This window comes from Manduca sexta, chromosome 15 (genome assembly GCF_014839805.1).
Source record: "Manduca sexta isolate Smith_Timp_Sample1 chromosome 15, JHU_Msex_v1.0, whole genome shotgun sequence".
Classification (NCBI taxonomy): Eukaryota; Metazoa; Arthropoda; class Insecta; order Lepidoptera; family Sphingidae; genus Manduca; species Manduca sexta.
The window spans coordinates 1,188,908-1,213,453 of NC_051129.1; the positions used below are offsets into that span (position 1 = coordinate 1,188,908).

A 24,546-nucleotide genomic window follows, 5' to 3' on the forward strand; every position below is an offset into this window, starting at 1 on the left:
TGTACACATCTAAGTATACAGATTTCATTTCGATAACTGGTGATGAGATCAAATACCTAATACCTATACAGCCGCCTTCCATAACGGAGAAGTTATGTTGAATTACCTTTAATCATTTTATTAGCAAATCCGTAAAGGAGCGGCGAAATATAAGAAATTATCCAATGGACTACCCTCCCGTGATCGACACGGGAAAAATGATTCCCTATATCTTTACTAGTTTTTACCTACTGTCTTATTCCCAATTTACTGTTTTCGTTCCAAGTTTGGTAAGATAGTTGTGTACACATACTATCTAGTAGCTCTAGTTATCCACCGACTTGTGACTACTGCAAGGTTGTTGGTATAATATGCGATTCCCGCAAACTTAGATTAAAATGAGTAGAACATTGCGGGTTTTAAGTTGATTGGAGAGTTTAGAGAGAGCCGGTAACTTCTAAAGAAATGCATAAACGAAAAAGGAGCACATTAACTTTAAGGCGATACCTCAAGGTCCATTTTCATACATTTTGTTTCGGCTTTAATCTGGGTAACTAAACAAGTATTGGCAAGTAAAGAATTTAAATTCACGTCTAGTTAGTGATTAGTTCTCGCAGTTGAAAGAAAAACGTAAAAATAATTAATAATCATGGATATTTCTGCCTTTAAAATTTCGTCATATTAAATTTTACCCAGATTAAAGCCGAAACAAAATGTATGAAAATGGACCTTGAGGTATCGCCTTAAACAATTAAATAACTACATCCTTAAAGGCGTCATAAATGAATAATTACTAACAATATTATTACAATCCTTAATCATTTTTGATACACGAATCACCATTATAATAAACCTCTGTGATATAAAACATCCTAATAATAATAGCTGTTTAATATTATAGGCTGTGGGACATTAATAAAATTCACTAGCACACATTAGTAGTTCTTCGTGCCTTCAAATAAAGTTTAAATTATATTTATTACACCCTAACGGGTGATTTACACACGTTGACAATGGGTCGTACAGCTGCCGTTACGGCAGGTAAATTCAGATGAGCCATTGTAACCATGACCTTAGCGAACTTTTGGCGCCTTTTATAAGTAGTTGATATGAGTTTAAACGCGTGATTAACAACTGTAAGTTGTAAAAATAGTTTGGTATTTTTATATTTCACCTCAAAACTGTAGACAGATCTTAGTCGACTGTAGAAATGTACTCTGAACGAATAGTTAACATCCAAAAATAGAATTGTAGAACGAATAGGGAAGTATATTTCCATAAAAATGAAATTGAGTTCCGATTTCTTTAGCCTTACAGTATAAGTACAAATATTTATAAATTAAAAAGATAAAATAAATACATAATGGCGGAACATATTTATAATTAGTACATAGTAGTATTTAATACTTTTTGTAAATCTGTCATCGACTGTCGATTAATTAATATTAATCAATTATATAAAGAAATTAATTTAAAAAAGGTTTAATTAATTTACGGGGCGCACCTTTCTCCGCTGTGCGTTTGACGCGCATCATGCATGGCGCGTGCAAAGCGCGCGAGTCAGTGGCGCTGGGTGGACGCGACAGATGGTTGTGTGTGTACGCACTATTATTATTGAGTGAAACTTTGCGTGTTGTGAACTCAGTGAATTATTTGTTGTAAATCATCGATATCAAAATAAATTGGTAAGTTTATTATGTTTTGTACGTTACCACTTAATTAATTACTATAACTCATGTTTTATAAATTGTTGGCTAAAAAAGTTTTTGAAATCATTTCTTAAAAAAAGAAATTATTTATGTCCTAAAAAAAACTTTATCAATATGATTAATATAAAAACTTTAAATCAATTATTATTTCTGTCTTGTTAACATTACATTTGAATATTCATTTACTAACAAATATTGTTTGTGTATGTTTAGAGTTAATTTCTTATTATATTTTTATTAGTAGAGGGTAAACAAAGATTCACAATATATTCCTTCCAACTCCATCTATTGGATAAACTAACACATAAAATTTAAGTACGTAGATCATATAAAAACTTTTAAAGCAAAGTTTAGGTAATTATGTACTGCATTTAGAACTTTGCAATTTCATACTTTGTACCTTCTTCATTGAATAATTATTTTCATTAGTCTTATAAGTCCCATACGTAATAGATTTCCTATAAAAATTATCACAGGTATAGTAATTCGTCATCTGACGCCTTACAGATTTATAGTTCATTTATAATATTCCATAGAACTAAGTAAGTAGGTAAATTCGTATTCATGAATCCGTATGGTACTATTTGCATCCACTATACCAGAGGTTCTCAAACTTATTTTTCTCATAGACCACTTTCAAAATTTTGCTGGTTTCGTTGGACCTTTTGTTTTGGTTTTGGCGGAGAAAATTCTTTACCACTACCGTTTAGTCATCGTGGGGGGCGCCTGAACAGTTATGTTGGGATCACCGAGCCTTACGACCCCTATCAATATTATCTGCCTATGTTGATAGGTGAAGTCAAGCCAACATTTTAGTACTTTACCAGATAAATTTTCGTGGACTCCCGCTTACGAATTGTGGACTCTCATTTTTTGCAGCAGCGACACACAAAAACTATTGTGTTAAGTTTGACAGACGTTACAGCCAGTAAAATTGATAGTTATAGGATACTTGTTTCCCCTAGACATTGATCACAGAACACAACGTATAGGCCATAGACGTCCACGTAAGTGCGTCGCGTTCCGCGATCAGCAGGCAAGGTTTGGTTTTAAACAGGCCGACGTGAGTGTTCAGATAACATCCCTTGTCCGTCGACACCCTACCTGGACTCTACTCCGCTTACCATCGAGTACAATGTGTTCATTAAGTATGTGGCGAAGGGTCCACAAAACCCGATTCCTGCCGGCTTTCCTTTATGTAGAATCGCATTAATGTATATTAATACCTATATGTTGTGTTGCGTTCCCTTTCCGAAAATTTCACCTATCGCCACTTTCATGCGCATAATGCTAATAAAAAAGTAACAATTATGAGACTCAAGATACCCACTGCTTGACTACTTCGGTGGGGTAATTGTATTACGGTACGACTGCACTTCTGAGGTCTCAGGATCGTTCCCTGGGTCAGGCAAAGTGATATTGGGTTTTTCAATTTAGAATCTGAAATTTGTGCCCGATATGGCGATAGTCTTCCTCTACTACTGAGAGGGATTAGGCCTTATAGTCTGCCACGCTGGCCTGGTGCGGATTGGTAAACTTCACACACCTTCGAAATTCCTATAGAGAACTTCTCAGATGTGCAGGTTTCCTCACGGTGTTTTCCTTCACCGTTAAAGTGAACGATAAATTCACAAAGAATACACACATGATTTTTTAGAGGTGTATGCCCTTGGGATTTGAACCTACGGACATTCGTCTTGGCAGTCCATTCCACACCCAACTAGGCTATCGCCGCTTCGTCTTAGTCTTGCTCCCTATTACATCATAGGACGGATCACCCACGGCGGAAAGTGGGAGCACCAGTTGCACCTCTGCCTACCCCTTCGAAGATAAAAGGCGTGAGTGTGTGTCAAGGTACCTATTTATTAAGGATAACGCAGACTGCGCACTGCCAAACATACCTTTGCTTTTCAAAGTTATCGACGTTGCTTCTGTTTGGACAGTCGTGAAGTACAGACAAAAGTATAAAAATACTACACTCTTACCAAGGGTTAAAATTTAAATATATAGTACAATAGGTAGGAAGAAACCAGTTTTGATTCGAACCCGAGTGACTTCGACTGGTTTGGTATCACGAAATTTACTACTGACGTTACGAAGCTTGAGTAGGATATCTTTGAGGCAACAATTCGTGTTATGCTACATTTTATACAGGAATTGGAATTAATTACTTACTAAGACTGCGAAATCTATAAAACGCACTCACGATTTATAGGTATTAAGTATACTAAGTAGGATACGTTGGGGTAATACCGAATTACGTTATGTAAGAATACTGCTAAACCTGACATTTCCTAAAACGTATAGTCTTAAATGTTATTACATGCACCACTAGTAACCATTTGTATTAATTACAGCTACAGTTTAGTACTAATCTTGAACAACGGGTTTACCCTGTGATCCGGTATTACCCCAACGCACCCTATCTTGTGCGATTACTGTTTATGGGCCATAGTGACCACCCACTATCACGTGAGCCACTTGATTACCAGCTATAAAAATTCTCCAATTATTTTTGCCCTAATAAAATATGTATTTTCTGCGAACGAATTCATGAGCAGTGCGTAAATAAACGGCATATTGAATAAAACACTTTCTTGTTGTGAAAATTATAACGAATAAAAAAGAGTGTGTGGACAGAAATAATATGAGCTTAAAAATGTGCTTCAATTTAAAAAATTCTTACACTAAGGTGTGAATTGAGTAAGGATTTTTTTTATTAGAATAAAAAAAAACGACTGCAAGTTTGGTGAGTATTTTTCCGATAAAAGGCAATATAATTGATCAATCCAATAGCAATATAATTGAAAGCCATCACACATTCTACTGAAAACTAAATTTACTTTTTATTCAAAAATTTTGAAAGTCGCTGATTGCTTTCTACGACACCCTCAGAATGTTTAGAATACCTAACTCACAATTCACAATGTGGTAATCGCATCCTACGAATGCAGCTACAGTATTTCGAATGTTACAAACTTGGTAATAAAATCTAAAATACCATATATAACCATTTCCAGACATTCCAACAGGATCTATATTTAAGCATCGAGGAAGTCTTACGAAACGGTGTCCATAAAACAGTTGGAATAAACAAGAACGTACTGACGATTGCCGATCGCTGACGGCTCGTAAAATTTTTTATTATCTTCGCCACTTAAGTTCTCAGCTTGGCTAACAATGACGAAAAATAACTTCCATTAATGTTATGGGTTTACTAGTTGTTTTTATAATAAATGTAACATGAAGTTTGGGTTGGGGTTTAAAGCGAATTTATGAGGTACAAATTCCTAGCAATATGATCGGTTAACGAGACGTTGGTTACTCCGACTCCTGAAGGTTCTGCGCCCTTGCTTTACTGGACGCCAGCTGGCCAAAACCATTCACTACAGCGGGTTTTATTCCATAGTCACTGTTTACTCCAGTTCCAAATACACGAAGTGTTTTCAAATACATCAGATAATTGACAATTCGCCATGGCTATTCAGATTCTCGCTGCAATCTTTATGTAACGTAACCAGGAAGACAAATCATAATTGAAGTAATAACTCTTAGCTATCGTGATCTGAATACATTTGCGATTCGCGTGCCAATATAAATCCTTTATAGCAATCATTGACCTGCCATATCATCACGATATTTTCATAATTGACGTAACGGCAAAGGAAAAAGTCAAGAAGTGTCATGAAGTAGGTTGAATAAAAGTTCTAGATTGAACTGGTGTTCGTATGTTCAGGCATGGAACTGTCATAAGACTAGTAATCCAGTCCTCGTTCAATATCAAATTAACGCTCTAGTACTGTTTTGTTCTTCTACAATCTACACAATGGAAACATAGTACATTCATATTGTCTTGTTACTACGAATTTACAATGTAATCTTGTGAACATGCTTTAATTTCTTCCCGTCGTTACGGTCTCCTAAACACAGAGGAAGTGTTTACCCAGCCCCTAGCACACCACATAAGCGTGGCGCGCGTGCCACGTCCACCTGTTCATAGTTTTTTAGTAAACTAACAACAGATGTGCTTTTGTTTTTATATCCTACCTGCTACTGCGGGTAGACAGTTTTGACTTTAAAGGGTGGAATGAAAAATACCTAATCAATAAGGCGAATTAAAAACTATTGGACTGAAGACTAGGTTTATTTTACACTCTTCGGTAGATATTACACATTGGCTATAATTGCGAATGGGCCGGGTAACTCACAAAAAAATAACTTTCCTCAAAGATAATTAACGCGCCACGCCGTTGGTGTTGTAAGCGTTCATGAGCGTCGATTATCACTTATTATCAGGTGACACACTATCCATTTGCTTCTTGCTGATTTACTGCCTTTATTTAGATGTACTGTTACTGGTAATAGTATGGGCGAAAATTGGATACCCTGGTTGTACATCTGCCTACCGTTTTGGGGATAATGGCGTGATGTGAATGAGTTTCTAGTCTGATGATCAAAATCTGTACTCAGACTTAGAATAATTTTAATAAATATTGACTGCCACTGTTCAATGAATACAGATATTTCAAATAATTCTTTAATCCCTGTAAAGTAAATACACGTTTTGTTGATACATAACACGTGTGAATGTATCATAAATATTTGTAAACAACCCAAAATGGGTATCAAACAAGGCTAATAATATCTTCATTAAATATTTGATGTATCGCGTGGCGACCGATCTGTTATACCTTCTACATCGAAGTCTTTGAACTCGGCTAATAAATTGTTATTTCTATAATATTTGTATTAAGTATGTACCTATTGTATTTATGGTACCATCTGCTGAGATCTGTGGAGTACAATAACATTCAAAATTCATGTTTAGAAGGAATAATGTCCAAAATAAAGCGTGCTGTAGACACGTCATGGTACACAGAGTGTGGAGGTATTCCCCTCTTTTCCACTTATTACGCTGTCAAAGAAAATCCCCTAAGGAGGCCTTTGTTAGAAAAATTTCCCCAACATTGATCTATGGTTAAATTATAAAAATTTACTCAAAATTTAACCCTCGTTAGAATTATGTCGTGCAACAGAACCGTTTGACGTCAAGCTACTGTGATAACTGATGACACCGTATTACCCAGAATATGGATAATCGAACCAAGTCAAATCCAAAACCTAGTTTAGGCATATTCGACATTCAAAACCGAATGTAATCCTAAAACTTATCGCACATCGAAGCTAGAGCATCGCTGTAGATCGCGACGTTGCACAACATCGTGTAAGGTGTACCTACTCAGCTATTATAAACGAGGACTTGCGAGGTATCAATTTAGCAGCAAGACACCTAGAAGTATTCCATATTTTTTAGCAGACCTACACGCATGGGTGATATTTAGCTCGGCCAAAAAAATGGGAATACTATACAAACACCAGATAACCTTGAAAAGCTGGTCGAGGTGGAAAAATAACAAGCGGCCGAACACTTACCCGTTTGTCGGATCATTTGACTGTTTTCACTGGGTTGTCAGTTCCGAATGTCTTAAGAGAAGCCAAAAACCGACTGTAATAAAAAGATAGTTGGTAATTCATAAGCCTTAGCGGCCTTTCAGGAGCACGACCTTCAGAAATTAGAATAGGTACAAATCCCAAGCTACACTGTATACAGTCGTTTGCGATATCGCTTATTGGATGTGCGATATACTTTCTAGTGTTTATGTAAGTGATTAGAGGTGGCTGTTGGCACTAAGTGACCGGCCGGTGGTATCGCTGACCCACTTTGAATATTGAGACGTCATAGACAGTAATGTGTCCTGACAGTGTTGATAATTTTGACAACATTCCTTTGCTTTAAGGATAAAAACAGGATTTCAAATTTCTATTACGATTTCATGTATACAACTTTTGTGAATTATAGATGGATGCATATTTTATAATTTTATATTATTATTATTATAAATAAGTATATTTTAATTTCATTGGACGACGACACGACCATCTTGTCATCTTGCTTTAAATTATTATTAGAACTCTGTTCTTACTTTAAATGCAAGTCTGAACATTGAGTTAAAAGATCTATACGCACTGTACTGCTTACACTCAATGGAATGCGTCAAATATTAGCTCCCGTAACGCCCCACCTGCAAAGGTTTTCATTGCTTAATTTATATTTTATATTGACCAAAATTATAACCCGATTTCAGTAGTCTAATGAAAAGATCACGTCCGATTTTATATTAAAGGAGTACGATTTTTACTAAGTAACAGGCAAATTTCAAGTTCAATTATTTTACTATTTCAATTACTGAAATTTTAGAATTGGCTCATTATTCATAAGTGCAATTAAACTTTACCTCTTATGTGTGTATCCGGTTTCAAACAGGCTGGCATAATAATATCGACTGGCAAGGGTAATCATCTCTCGTCAACCGCCAGTCTATCTGGCCTCCTACTTCACTCACCATCAGGTGCAGGTGGTCACTTTGTCATGCCCCTATACAATATAATAATGTTAACATAGATGATCTTACTTACAAGCGGCGATAGCCTAGTTGGGTGTGGAACGGTCTGCCAAGACGAATGTCTGCTGGTTCAAATCCCAAGGGCACACACCTGTGACTTTTCTAAAAAATCATGTGTATTCTTTGTGAATTTATTGTTCGCTTTAACGATGAAGGATAACATCGTGAGGAAACCTGCACATCCGAGAAGTTCTCTATAGGAATTTCGAAGGTGTGTGAAGTCTACCAATCCGCACTAGGCCAGCGTGGTGGACTAAAGCCTAATCCCTCTCAATAGTAGACGAGGCCCGTGCTCAGCAGTGGGCAAGTATATAATACAGGGCTGATATTATTATTATTATTTTATGATCATAATTCCCAACCCACATCTACTAATACGGTTGTGAAGGTGTCCACTAACGAGGTGTTGACGTTATCAACCGGTCAAATGCTATCACTGGACTGCAAACCAGATAACTGATACGTGCGTGCGTAAATCATTTTAATTATATTTTATTATACATTATCACCAAGTTTATTCTAGAATTAGTTTTGTCGGCTTGTTACTTGGCCCCATAACGCGACTCGTTCGAACAGGAATCTTGTAATATTTATATAATGTATCGCCGTGTTCTCAATAGCATAGAGCATACTCTCTACCGTACCCTCATATGAGTAATGTAGTTCTCGTCAATCATTAAAAGAATTGAATTTGCTACCCATTCGATCTAAATTTTGACTATAATTTTAAGATTTTACGAAACTTAATTCGGGACTACCACCCCCCGTTAGAGAATGAAACACGCCTATAAGGGAAGGAGTTCCCAGATGAGTAAAAACAGAAAGTGTTACTACACTTGGCTCGATATGCGGAAACGCCACGTAAAGTTCAGATGTTATGCAGACGCGGCGTGCGGCGCAGCGGTGAGAATATTTTTACATTATATCATGGTACAAGGGTCATATGGGAGAAAGTTTCTGTTAAACTATTATAACAAATTAGATTTTTTTAGGAGCTCCCCTTTGAATTTTTGAAGTCTTAAGTCCAGTTAAAATAGTACCATTCCGAACCTAGGTAATCTTTTATATCGAACCATGAGGTAAAAATTATAGATAAAAAAAATATGATGAAAAGCTAACCACTACTTAGAAGTCGATTAAAAACTATTTCAATTGATTTATATTTTTATACCCTTTAATCCGGATATATCTCCAAAATTTGACACAATTTAAAGAAATAATGGAAACAATACATCAATTTATGCATATCTTATAAATGTTTTTTTGGTGCACAAAGATGCTCGAGGATATACTCGTACTTATCTATTCAAACTAAGTATTTATCAAAATCGTAAGCTGAACTACTTGAAGTACATAGTCTGAACTCTGAAGCGGCTGGATGAGATCGGCAGAGAGATTTAAAATGATAGATAATACTACTTGTATGTTAGTAGGGCAATACCAAAATATATGCCTTTGAAAAATGTGATTATAAAATACTCCTAAAGCAATGGCATGTAAGAATCACAAACGCAATAGAACAGACTATTATATTGAGGTTTATGGCTTAGCTTATTTCGCGTCCAATTTTTCGTCTTGCTTACCTACCCCTACAATGTAAGAAGATTTGGCTCAATTATTACGAACGGCTGCTACCCTGGCATTAACCCCCCATGGGCGCCGTCAAGATTACTGTTAAGGAGGTGCATGCACGCTGCATCTACACACTATAAGTAGGTACTACATAATATATTTTTTTTAATTAAAATCGCTCATTTTATTTGCGAAACTTTAACAAAAACCTCTGTAGTCGATAGTTCCCGTTGTCATTCAGTGACTTTTTTTTGGAATTTGGTCCGGATAGGGGGTTGCTAGTGCACCTCCTTGCACTCCCCCTACGGCGCTCATGCAACCCCCATTGCTAAATCCTTACCCATCCTTACCCACTACACCTGCGCTCCCTTAAACAGAATTTCAAAAAATTCCACATGCCAATACAGCTTCAAGAACATCCGTAAACAATACATAAATAAATAATTATTTATTTTCATGATTGTTTGATTGCGGGCCGGTGACGTAAGAGACAGCTGCTTGTTGAACAAGTGGTGGTATTTCGGGCACTCGCTTCAACCAACGTGTACAACACACCTCGGTGTTTTCGTTTACGTACGGATTTAGTTCGATTGGTGAGACCAAAGAGTTGTGTCGCAGAACCGACGATGATTTGTTGCGAAAGTTTGATACTCACACTATCTGCCCTTGTAGGTATCAAACTACGTAATAGGTAACTTAAAAATGTAAAGATTTATTGAATTACTAGCTTTTTCTCGGAGCTCCGCCTGCGTGAAGTTTTAACGGCATAAATATCCCGCTACATATTTCCTAGCGGTAAAAAGTAGCTTATATCTTTACCGGGGTCTTAAACTATCTCCATGACAATTTTCATTGAAATCGGTTCAGTAGTTTTTAAGTTTATCGCATTCAGATTACAGAAGATGTCGGGGTACTACTGAGCGGGGTACTTTATTTTATAATTTGTAAATAAATATGGATTTTATTTTAGGACTAGCTTTTGCCTGCGGCTCCGCCCGTGTTATAAAGTGTTTCGGACTAAAGTATTTCGTTATAAATGTCACGCTATATATTTTCCCGGGAGCCTATGTTCTTCTCAGAGTCTCAAACTGTCTCCATACCAAATTTTTTCTTAATACGTTGGGTAGTTTTTGAGTTTAACACGTTCCGGCAAACGGATGCAGCGGGAGACTTTGTTTTATAATATATTTTTGTAGAACTTTTTAAGAGGAACAATCCCGTCGTACATCATTGTTGCATAACTTTAACCGTTTACGCAGCGCACGCAACGGAAGCTCTCAAAACTAATAAATATTCCCCGTTTTTGCAACATGTTTCATTACTGCTCCGCTCCTATTGGGCAATGGCGTGATGATATATAGCCTATAGCACTCCACGAACAAAGGACTATCCAACACAAAAAGAATTTTTCAGTTTGAGCCGGTAGTTCCTGAGATTAGCGCGTTCAAACAAACAAACGCACTCTTCAGCTTTATATAATAGTATCGATTACCAATAAAATAAGCACGGATGCAAAACTAACAAGTAAATAAACACACACACAATCACACCTTCTATCCCCAAAGTGGTAGGCAGAGGCACAACTGGTGTACACACATTCCGCCGTGTATTCCGTCCCATGATGTGATAAGGGGTGACCCTATCGTCATATCGAGCTCAAGTTCCAGTCCCCAGGCTGATACTGAATAGAAAAACCCAATATCACTTTGCCCAACCTAGGGATCGAACCCGAGACCTCAGCACTGCAGTCATATAACTACGCCACCAAGGTAGAAAATGGCAATATAAAAATACCGCTCCATTAAATATTGCGAAATACCGATAACGTACACGTGTTTTTAAATAGAAATTAATTTCTTGTTAAAACATGTCAAGAAACATTCGGCACGCAATAAAAGATGAAAGTTATTAATTCACTAAAACGAAACTCAACTGTTAGCAATACGTTTCTTAATTAAAAACGCCTGGGCGACACAAATAGGTTTGTTTACGAATTCGGCAACTCAATTACTGAAATATTCGCTCCATTTTTAGAATTATTTTGCCTTAAAGTACCACTTTTTAAGTAAGGCTGTATCATATGAAACTGGACATTCTCGCGGCTTAAGAGAGGTATTTTGAGTTAAAATCATAATTGAATTATCTTAAGGTAGTAAAAGCGATATCTCAGCGGCATTTATTAAGTTTCAGTTGGCTGAAATCGTAATGTGATAATTCCTTTTATGTGTTCTACTTTTCTCTATATTCGAATCTATATCATTACTAATATATAAAGCTAGATTTTGTTTGAATGATTTAATCTCAGGAACTACTAAACCGATTTTGATATTTTTTGCTCTAATGGGAAGCTACATTACTCCTTAGTGCTATAGGCTACTTTCTATGCCAGAAATACTTTTTGACGCTGACGGAGCCGCGGTCTAAATCCTGTTTGTCATATCCGCATTACTCGCGACTACGCTCGCCTTAAATAAATTTCTTGTTACAGTCTAAACTCAAGTCCCCAAATCAGTGTATACATTCAAATCGCCATTTATCTAAATAATAGTCTAATTGAAAAGAAATTGCCATAGGAGCAAGTTATAGAGAAGTTTATGTGTCTAGTCACCACATGGTCTATGTATGTGCTGTAATTTCACTTAAATCTTTTCAGCTGCTTCTGAATTTATTTCGATCAAATATCAAAACATACAAACATCTAAACATTCTCAAAAACCTCCGCATTTATTTTATTATATAGTGTATAGCAAGATGTGGTATATACTTACCCAATAAAGCAGTAGATTATTACAATAATTACTATTCTGATTCTTAAAACATTAGTTACTCTTCTCAGACGATTTATTTCAGAAAGATTACCTACGATTGTAATAGAAAGTACGATTTTGTAATGTAACGCCGCCATCTAATGTTATGTGCACAACCAGAACCATAGGCCACACTAACCTTAGGATTTGCGTGTATTGTCGTTTACGGAAGAGAATGAAGGAAGACACTTAGTATAACTCTGGAAGAAAAAAAGTTGCAGGGCATTTAGTGTTACCTCCGATAGCAAATAACAATTCCAAGATATTCTGCTAATGTATTTCTGAGAAATCTGAACTGAACATGACATTCTAAACGTCTGAATTTCGCCAACATAACCGTGCATTCCGTGTTTCTATTGAAAATGGCGTAAAAAACCTCAGCTTGATCTAGTTCAGGAGCGGGTGATCAATCAATCCGATGGTTTACTCAACACGTTAAATAATACGATACCGGAAATGTTATTCTGCATAGCGTTCGTGTATTCGTTTTCGCGAATTTATATTGCGAAAATCTTGTTTATGCAACCCTTTTTAGTTTGAGGTCTTGAGAAATAAAGGGACCTTGAAGTCAGGGCCGGTCTGTCCATAGGGTGAACGGAGCGGCTGTTCCAGGCGTCAAGGGTCAGGGGACACGCTCTGAGCCTTGGTGGCAAAAGCTTCTACTTGACCGCGGCCCCTTTGAAGTGGAGTGGGTGGTTTCCCGGAGCGTCAGCTCCTAGGAAAGCGCCAAAAACTCAAAAGGGGCATCACGGAAATATATACTTTTAATTTTAGCTAAAGTAAAAATGCATTTGCTGCGTCTCTGTTTTATCCTTCTGGAATAAAACTATGATCTTAAATTATGTGAATATTTTAACGTCCAGCTAAAAATGTTTTATAGCTTTCATACGACTCGCTATTAGTGTCAACCATATATTTAGTACTTTCTCAAATGTGACAACCCTGACTACGTCATGTCATAAAGTTTTACGGGCCGCTTGATTTTAATAGCACGTAGCAATCCTAGTTATGAAATGGGCAGCAATAATTAAAATATATTAGGAGCTATATGGTATGTACAAATTAATAGATTTTTGACTGACGTCAGAAGAGTGAGAGGCATCATGGGTATCATTTTCATATACATCATTTAAATTCCCTTGTAAAAACCGTTTAGATACCTATTTCAATCATCAACATTTATTAATAGACCTAGAAGTATTTTTATGCATGCATAGCAACGCGACGCCACTGCATCTGATATTAAGCGAATTAGGGTAAAAAAAAATGTCAACTACGAAAGACCCCTCGCCAGTCGACACAATTATGCCAGCCTGTTTGAACCCGATAAACCATCATCAAAATCACTCACGAATATATTTATAGAACATTAGATTCACATACAATAAGACAATATTCATAGTCCCATCATACTTACATACAAGAAGGACATTTACATTAAAATTTTATGAAGGAGTTTGGATGTAAAAAGTAGGTTGGATGTAACCACATCATGAGATGAAATTTTAACTTAACACGTAGACAATTTCTTCCGAGAACCCTACAATGGATCGTTTATTCTGGAAAAGACTAATACAGGCACAGCCGAGAACAAATCCAAATTCATAAAGGGTACAAACCATGAACCAAAGACTACATACACAACAGCGTTATCGCGAGTCATTAAGCACCGGGTTACGCGCCGATAACTGGGGCACCGATGCACTTCTAGTAATTAGTGCTACACTTAGTGCATAGACTAGAAGTTCATATCTTGTTAGTATGCTCTCAAAGCGTTCCGACACCGAAATAACAAATTGGTTATCTTTAGTTCAGTTATTGTGACCTAGTTAGTAAATTAATTACTAATATGGTTGTTATTTGCTAGTAGCATGTAAGCTATATTTGACATTGATCGTATGCGGATAAATAATGTAGCACATTTCGTTCTGCTATTTCCATTATGATTTGCTACTGTTGTTTTTAGCTTTAAAATATTTGCGTAGGTTTATTGTGTCATAAATATTGTAGCGACAATGTCTGACGAACTTGAACATCTTAGTTCAATTCCTATTTTAGGAAGCTAAACAGCTTACAATATAATTAAGGCGATACCTCAAGGTCCATTTTCATACATTTTGTTTCACCTTTAATCTGGGTAACTAAACAAGTATTGGCAAGTAAAGAATTTAAATTCACGTCTAGTTAGTGATTGGTTCTCGCAGTTGAAAGAAAAACGTAAAAATAATTAATAATCATGGATATTTCGGCCTTTAAAATTTAATAAGACGAAATTTTAAAGGCAGAAATATCCATGATTATTAATTATTTTTACGTTTTTCTTTCAACTGCGAGAACTAATCACTAACTAGACGTGAATTTAAATTCTTTACTTGCCAATACTTGTTTAGTTACCCAGATTAAAGGTGAAACAAAATGTATGAAAATGGACCTTGAGGTATCGCCTTAATATACAATTTTTAAAACATGAAATATACATAATTAATTTATTTATATCCCCAATAGTCGTTACTGATGTAAAAAGCCCACCACTTCTCTGCCTATCCTTAAAAAGGCGGGCAAGTATATTAAATTTACCTAAAGGCTGTCAAGTCCGCCTACGATACAATATTCGCAAAGATAATGATATGACACTATGTGGGTCACTATTATCATTTCGGAGACTGACAGTAATTTCCTCCACGCTAAAATATTCTAGACTGGCCTCACATATACACTCATCTCCCAAAATTCATCTAAGTTTTTGAAACTGTTAATGATTTGATCGTTTGATCCGGGTATAGCTTTCTAAATACAATAGTTATAGTTTAGTAAACTCAAATACGAGACGAATAACTCACTTTGTGCTGCATCTTTCAACCAAGAATAGCCAAAATATTGATATCTGCCCAGCTGTGGCGAAGGGTCCATATAACCCGATTCCTGCCGGCCTCCCTTCATGTAGAATTTGTGTAGATCTAATTATGATTACAACGATTTGCAGGTCGTATTAATGCATATTAGTACTTATACGTAGTGTCGGGTTCCCTTTTGAAAAAGTTCGCCTTTCGCCACTGCTGCCCAGGTAGTCTCTCTATATTATTGATTCCCATAGTAGTCCAGATGGACCCCTAGGGGTCCACAGGAGACTCGACGGGGGTCTACGTTTGCGTGACCAAAAAATGAAAGTTCACAATTCGTAAGTCTCATCCACGAATTTTTTTTTAGTTTAGATAGTAAAGAACTAAAATGTTGGCTTGACTTCACCTATAAATGTAGGCAGGTAATATATTAATAAGCTTAGCCTTTGTTACATTTAAAAATTTGCTTATTCTGGGGAATATACTAGAAATGTAGCTGCAGGCGATCTACCGGAACCCGCAAAATTTTGAAAGTGGTCTATGGGAAAAAAAAAACGTTTGGGAACATCTGTACTATATGATAGGCTAATGTTAGCTAAGTAATAACTTAAAAATAATGACAGTCACCAAATTCCTTCAGGTCATTCACCTTCATTAACATAGCAATGAGCTGTACAGTTATTAAGATAAAAGTCAGTTCTCTCCAGGCTTTCAGCCGGTACCTAAGCTGACTAAGCTCATGACTCAAGAAGTCCGGAAATGGTTGATGACTCACATCTAGAGATCAATCGTTTAAACTGAGTAACTTTATATTTTTATGATTGGAGTGATTTATTACGTAAAATGTACTTGTGCTATGTAAATAAAATGTTCAAGGAAATAATGTGGGACGTCAGATACTGCGTCAGATCGGACGTGCGATGCTTTATTGTGCGACCTTAGGATTATTTTTGAAAATTTTACATGAAAAATAACCTTATAAAAATATATATTGTCCTCGAAGAGGATGTCAACATGTACGCAGAACTTACTTTTGAAAGAGATATTGTCAAAAGTGAGAACTAACGCTTTGGAATCACTGTCTTATAGAAAGCTAATGAACAGTGGCTTCCTCGCAGTGCTTCGTAATCTTAATGAGACGGTCAGCGGCCACAGTATATCTGTTCAAGTGCCAATAACCTTTTTTTAAGATTAGCAATTCATTCATGATTCTTCTAGCAGTTTGCTCATAAGCAATAACTTTTCATGATGCGAATTATGCTGAGTAGCAGGGTAGATGTCATATTATATATTACTCACTTTAAAATGATTGAGTTGTATTATGGTTATAATTGTAAAGGGTGCTTTATTTTCTATTTTTTTTATATAATACTTATGTATGTTTGTTATGTCCGTAACCAATAAAATACTTTTCTTACTTCCTTTCTTTTTTTCTTTCGAATACAAGCAGGTTTTACTCTATAAAAAGATAAACACCTACAATTTCAACGCCATACTAGATGTCTAGCTGTGTAATCTAGCGTTTTCAGTTGCGTCAGCTGTGAAGCTGTTTATTTAGGACCACATGCTTTATATTATGTTGACCCGAATAAGACGAAAATATATTTTTCTACAATATTGTATAGTAAACTAGCCGGTTTTGAAACGGGTGGTCTAAGTTTGAAATTCTGCACCGAAACAACTATTTTAGTGATTTATAGATTTATTACCCACAGCTTCAGACTGCATAGAAAAATTCTAACCTATGTTTAAAAGTAAATTGCAAACATTTTTAAATGATCATATTTTTTTCGATGGCTGATTTTAATAAATTAAGTAAGCTTATATTGTCTCTATTATACTCGCTCACCTGTGAAAACTACATAAAAATCCGTTAAGTAATTCCGGAAATATGCGCTAGCGAACGAAATGAAACAAAAGAATTCTAAAAATCTCTGATTTATACTCTTCAATGTACAAACACCGGGTTCTTCTGTTTTGTTATACTATATTTATAGATAAATAGATTTGGTCTGAATTTTAATAACATTCATATTTCCTTCTACCTTGCTCAGGACTGAGTACATTCCTGTTCAGTGTTCTTATTTACATGATCAAAATTATTTATACGAATTACGGAACAGGTGTTCGATACAGAAATCCATCTTTAATAGATCGCATGATATACTTTGGCCTCATCAAAGGCCTTTCCCTGTTTATCAAGATATTAGCACAAACGCCACCCAGGAAACCCTCAATATTTGCCCCATTTAGTTCCATTTTCATTGCCAACGTCACCAGTGCAAACTATAGGGTCGTTTGTTTGTAATGCCAATATAGGGTGCGATTTACACGTATAGCTTAGGGGAAACATGCTTCTAAATAGGGACGATATTTCTTGAATGATAAGGTTCTTAGTGAAGATGGGTGATGAAATAAGATTGCATAGAATCACAGAATGTAGAATACAGACTTTAATACACTACGCAGTTTAAAAAAACAATCTAATTTGTCTAAAGTTATAAGTACATAATGAATTTCTTTCTTTCATACCACAGTTCCTTATAGTTAATAAATAGCTTTCGTCCAAAATTTTATTATTAGAGAACATAAGCAAAGAATGGATTGTTGCTAAAAATATTCATCAGATCGAAATAGTTTTTGAATATAGAATTGCAAGCGAATATTTAGGTGAATACTTGAAATAAGTACTCAATTTGGCAAGAACAATGATGATAATGTAACAGAAAATAATTTAAAGGCTATGATTTGCCGATATTTTGTTATTATAAATTTGGACTTCAAAGATGCACGATACAAGGTCGATGAGTTGAATACTGTTTATGTTTCCACTGATAACACATTATATGTGTACTTTAACGTTACTTGTAAACCGACTATTATAGAATAACCTGATTTATAACGTAATATTAGTAAAATAATCAAATAATGTTGCGAAACTAAACAAATCGGTAATTTTCAATATTAGTTAATATTTGGGTTATCTTGCATCATGATGTGGATTATTCCAAAAATCTATATTACATGTTAACATTGGCGCTGAGATGAGCTCAGATGAGATTTAATGAGAAAGTGGAAAGTTATGACAAGACGGACAGCTTTTTCAACAGACCATAAAATAATTGAGAAGACACAGTCTCAATAGCTAAATAGATTATACTTGCAAGAGAATTTATGAAGCTGGCATTACACTGGGTGCGTTAGCTACTGTTTCAATAATTAATCAATATCCATACTAAGACTAACCATGATGTTAAAGTTTTAGGTTTAGAAATAATATTGTCAATCATCATTCTTGCATTAAATTTTTTTGTGCATGCGAAAGTCTATCTAAATAAGTTGTTGATCTTTGTAAGTATTATGTTCTAGTTTAAAGGACCATTCTGCAAGGCCTAGTAATTAAGTAGACAAAAGAGCAATTATTTAACTTATTATTACAACTGTTTCTAATCATTTCCACACTGACCTTCCCACAAGCGCATTACGTACGACATTAAATCTCGACGGGTTCGCCGCCGTGTTTCGCTGACATTGTATACATTTTTTCTGTTCTTGCGTCTACGTGCGCGTGCGGCGTGACGCAAAAGCGTTTCTCTCATCACAATGTATTTAGACAATACATTTGCGTTTAGTCTGCCGCAGTGCGGAATATTAAAAGATGTCGGCTTTATTATAAATTATGATTATGATAAAGAAGTGATTTCATTGTTCGTTAAATTATTTTTGTTATTTGTAAATTGAATCGAGCTTTTCGATGTAGAATCATGGTAATTAGGCGTAAAACTTTATACAAATAAACCTCATTGCATTATTGTTTTAAACCCACACAATTTTTTTCTTTGATGTGTTGATGACGAAATATCTCATTAAAATCAATTATTGCGGAATAATTATTCTTAACCAATGAAATGTGGATACAATAAATATCAACGAGGTGTTACCTCCCAACTCCCATGATGACGTCCAGAAATAGGTATGCCGATATGTCTAACTAGTTAAACACTAGCACACCTTATACCTATGTTTTGTAGGTTACCTAATAACACATCTTACTAGCATTATAATGACCCATATTTCATAGCGCACTAGCTATACGATAATCTGTTCAAGCTTTTCCTAAATATAGGTACTTAGGGCATCCTCCTCAGCGGAGGTATTAACTCTCAAATCATCTTGTAGATCATCAATACTTGCAATACTCCATAATCCAACTTTACTTTCATTGTCCCTGAAACGTCACCAGCTCCTAAAGCCTATTAACACAAACAATCGACGTTGCCAGCTGACGTCACGTACAATTTGGGCAGCACTTAACCACTGACGCCTGATATCGGCTGTCCATTTAGCAAATTAGCAAACACTCGTTGGAATTGGAGTGACATCTGTCATCAGCTGCTTTGTTTGTGACAACATTTTTATAGAATTGCCAATCATGGTATTGAAAGGTAATTTGAAAAATTGTAAACTTGACATTGGTAGAACTGTTGACAGAAATTGGATTGGAAAGATGGCATGCTGTAGGCATTTGTGTATAGAATGATCCAGCGCAACGAGAAACAGTATGAATTAAAAGATGTAGAGTTAAACTTTTGGTTGCACTTCTGTTTAGCTCGTGGTAGATAGTTATGCCGTCATTTTATAGCATTATACTTATATTATATTGATAATATTAATATAACGAATTCTGTCACGTTCTTCTTACGTCAGCTGTTCTTTGTCGCTTTCATGTAATGGAGCCCTTTTTTGTTAAGAATTGAATAATAACTAAATCAGATATAAACTACGCGTTCACAGGTCGAACCAAGGGCAAAGAAATCATACTTCCGTTCTGCAACATACCGCTGTAGCGATGTTATTAGAAATTACGAAAGGAACATCTTTATGAATTCCAGTCAATACTGATTGCATTGACCGTGAAGGGGGGTGTCCTGACATTCGAATCACTGTTCGAAAACGCAGGTGGTGTTATGTGTATAAGTGAATTTATAGCCTTACCAGGAAAATGAAACACCTACTTTGGTGGCGACACTATTGCTTTTTCATTTTAAAGTTAACGTAGTCAGTTAATTAGTTTCATATTCTACGACAAAATTACAAGGTTTTTTATTTTCCTGGCCAGGGCATTGTACTCAAAAGCAATCATAATAATGTCATTTCAATTTAAAATGTGAGTTGCCAAAGGAAAAGCGTGTTTAAAAAGTAGGTCACAATCACGTATTTCTAATATGCTAAAGAAAAAAAATGACTACATCAAAGCGTTTCATAAAACAAATGCAAAAATAATTGTTTGTAGATTTAGGATAGAAAAACGTAACTGTCCGAAGTAAAACGGAAGAAATGCACCCGGTAAAAGATTTTTACTAAACATTACAGCAAATCCAAACATTGGCGGAGCTGTCATAATCTTTGTATAATCACATCAATCCATCCACGATATAGACGTCACTGCTTGATTCCTTTATTAATGCAACAACTGTATACGCATGTACAAACGAATACTTTTCCGAAATAAATACCACAAACTTAGTAGGTAAGCAGTTTCAAACATTCGCCAATTATTATTTCATTCAATGATAAATACTAATCGATGCTAGAAAGGTTTCACATCTAAGCGACAATACATTTTTGAGAAGAGTTAGTGAAACTTTTGATTTTAAAAAAAAATATATAAATTAAACTATTGATACTTTATAAAAATATAGTCTAATGATATTTAAATTGTCCTAGAGATACCAAACTTAGATGAAACGACGCAGAACAATTTTATGATTCCAAATATTTATATAATTAATTTTCGGTATATTTGTTGTTTAGATATTGATGGCCTTTCAAGCGGTGGTTATTATCTGTAAAATTATAATATTCAAACTAAGTTTTTTTATTATAAACTTTTGAGTTTTAGGCTAGACTTGTTCTAAATTGATTTTCCTCCCAAATCTAGTAACCCTAGAATGTCTAATAAATCTAGCACTTTACGATAGCAATATAGTGAAATGTCCAACGCACATAAATCATGATACTAAACGTTATGTTTATTGATTTGATGACACTGGCGTCTCATTTGTTACTTATTGCTTTAATTAGCTTTCTTATAACGTTATCTCATTGACATTATTACGAAATGCTTCATTAATTCTATGTTTTCTTGGATCTATTACAATGAGTTTTAAAGACTGAATTTCTTGAATCAATTTGTAGTAGGAACATCATAACAAAATCTGAATATAAAGAATTACCCATCCAATGAACTTACGAAAATAACGGTATCTTGTTTGAACTTGTTAAAAAAAACTTAAAGAATTTCTCTATCTCAGTTTTACATACAAAACTATAAAACTACTTTACAAAACCTTGATTATCTTGAAATAAGGTTTCCCTGAAATACCGCTTTTGCGCTTAGCACGGTAGAATATACCTAGAATATATAATTTCAATTGCAATAATCTATCACATCCGCTCCATCCTACTCTTACAGCTGTCTTATAATTATATCGCAATGACTAACCCTTTTAACCCCCAATATCGTCCAATTAATCTCAATAATCTTCAGCGAATGTCCCGTACGGTTTCCTCTGTTTAATAAGGATGCTAGGACGCCACACGTTATTAACGGCTATTTGTATGCGTTATCGATTGTGGGGCGATGGGTGACCGCACCGACGGACCGAGTGTTGCGAATTGTGTATGAATATGCGAATTGAGATCTTTATATAAATTACTAGCGACCCGCTCCGTCTTCGCACGGGTGCAATATTTATCCACTATTTAATGGATGTTATTATACATATAAACCTTCCTCTTGAATTACTCTATCAATTAAAAAAAACCGCATCAAAATCCGTTGCGTAATTTTAAAGATTTAAACACACATAGGGACAGAGAAAGCGACTTTGTTTTATACTATGTAGTGATTATGCTTGTAAAGATTCTAAATAAAAACGACACACACGGTTTTTTTTCTCGAAGAGGTAAGCACAACTGGTGCACCCAGGTTCTGTTGTGTGACGTCCCACGTCATAGAGGACGATAGGCTCGCCCCATCGGGTACAAATTCCAGACTTCGGGCTAATACTGAATATAAAACCCAATATCACTTTTCATCACCCAGGGTACGAACCTGAGACCTCAGTACTGTAGTCGTACCGTAATAAACTACGCCACCGCGGCAGTCGCACAAATAAGACCTAGAAGTGACTGATGTAGCTATTAGTACAGTTATTTGAAAAATCTAATGTTCCTCCTAGTTTTAGACATTTCCCGTATGCGAAAATACCTCTAATATATCCGGTAAACAAAATTATAAGTAAGGTTATAGGTTAGTCGTTAGACGTATTTAACAGCCGTTATAAGGATTAAAATAATGTGTGGAAGACATGATGTCCTTTAAAATATATCACTATTCATCTTTAAAAAGTACCTTTGATTAATAAGTACTTGTCACAATTATTATCTATTGTCTTTTACTTATTACCTCTCTAATTTAGCATCCTAGTCAGGCATCTTTCCTTTTATAAACGGTAACAGTTACCTATAAGGATAGAGCCCAATTATACTTTAAGAGAATATTTTAAATGGTAAGTGCGAATCAAGCACTTCATTTATGTAAATTATGATATCTTTAAAAACATATTTCGTTAGGAGTAGTTAACTCCCACATACATTGTCAGATTTGTCATACATTATGACTTTATGTTCGTGGTAGAATATATATGTTATATACGTTCGAATAGCGACCACCGTACTCAAGGTGTTAAAACCCGCCATAGTGGCCCATAGATACGTCACCTTCCGGGATCGGCTGTGTATATTTGGTTCCAACAGGCCGGCATAATTGTGTCGATTGTCGAGGGGTAATCATCCCTCGTTAGTCTACATTCTATTATCCATAAACTTTATGCTGCAACTCTTGTAACTATGAAGTACAATAACATACATACATCTGTTTGTAATTATGTGCTATGTGTCACATTACTGGTTTTCTTTTAAATTACGTGTTAAGGTAAACTTCCGAAGTTATTGTGGTTAAATTGATGACGTAGCAATGAGTCGGACCATAAAATATTTAAATATTAGAAAGGAAATCTTAATTCAAGGTTGATGATATGCACGGCACATTTAGACTTTAAAAAAATCGCTACTTTCAGTAGAAATTTTTGATAATGATTTTACCACACTAATGTCTTATGGAATTAAGTGTCGCAATAAGTCAATAACAATGGTATGTTATGACCCACCATGGTTTTAACATTTAGAGAATTTTGATTTTACTATAGATAAAAGCGACGATAGCCTAGTTAGGTATAGATGCGGACTGCCAAGATGAATATCTGCAGGTTCGAATCCCAAGGGCACACACCTCTAACTTTTCTAAAATGATGTGTGTATTCTTTGTGAATTATCGCTTGCTTTAACGGTGAAGGAAAACATCGTGAGGAAACCTGCATATCTGAGAAATGACGTATGTGAATTTTACCAATCTGCACTAGGCCAGCGTGGTGGTTTAAGGCCTAATCCCTCTCAGCAGTAGAGGAGGCCCGTGCCCAACAGTGGGACAGTATATAATATAGGGCTGATATTATTATAGATCTAACTCCTGTTGGCTGTTACGGCTTAATCATTACTAACATAAAGAGGAAAAGTTTGTAAGTATGTTTGTAGGGGCTAATCTCTGGAACTACTTAACCGATTTAGAAAATTCTTTCACTAATAGGAACCTATATAATTTTTCTTTGTTTTTTTCTTTCTTTATACGTCTCTACCTATGCACATCTGTCTGTGACAAATAAATTATTTTTCTTTCTTTCTTTTCTATATTACTTCTGAGTGCTATTGGCTACTGTTTTAAATATTTATTCCGGAAAAACGTTACCACGCAGGCGGAGTCACAGGCAAAAAATAATTGCTATAATAAGCATCAAGATTAATGTAATAACATAAGTCCCTAATTTCGGCAGCATGTCCCCCTACGTCCTTTTCCGATATACAATTAAGATAAGATGTTTTAACATGGACTACAGCCATAAACAATGACGTTACATCATCAAGCCCGCTAAGGAACCCATGTGCGGACAGGAAGTCGTAGGTGTTTTATGATCTCTGGTTGCAACTTCAATTACTAGTTTGTGACATTACGAAAAAATATTTTTGTTTTGTCTATACATGTTGAAGTAATTAC

General features: G+C 35.5%; 1 protein-coding gene across 2 annotated transcripts in view; it reads left to right on the top strand.

Moving 5' to 3' along the window:
* The first annotated feature begins 1,511 nt into the window (after positions 1-1,511).
* Positions 1,512-24,546, top strand: part of LOC115449556 (protein trapped in endoderm-1) — a 55,094-nt gene continuing 32,059 nt past the window's right edge. For both annotated transcript variants that reach the window (XM_030177409.2, XM_030177411.2), the window contains exon 1: positions 1,512-1,664. The gene's annotated coding sequence lies outside the window, so the exon portion shown is untranslated. The remainder of the gene's footprint in view (positions 1,665-24,546) is intronic.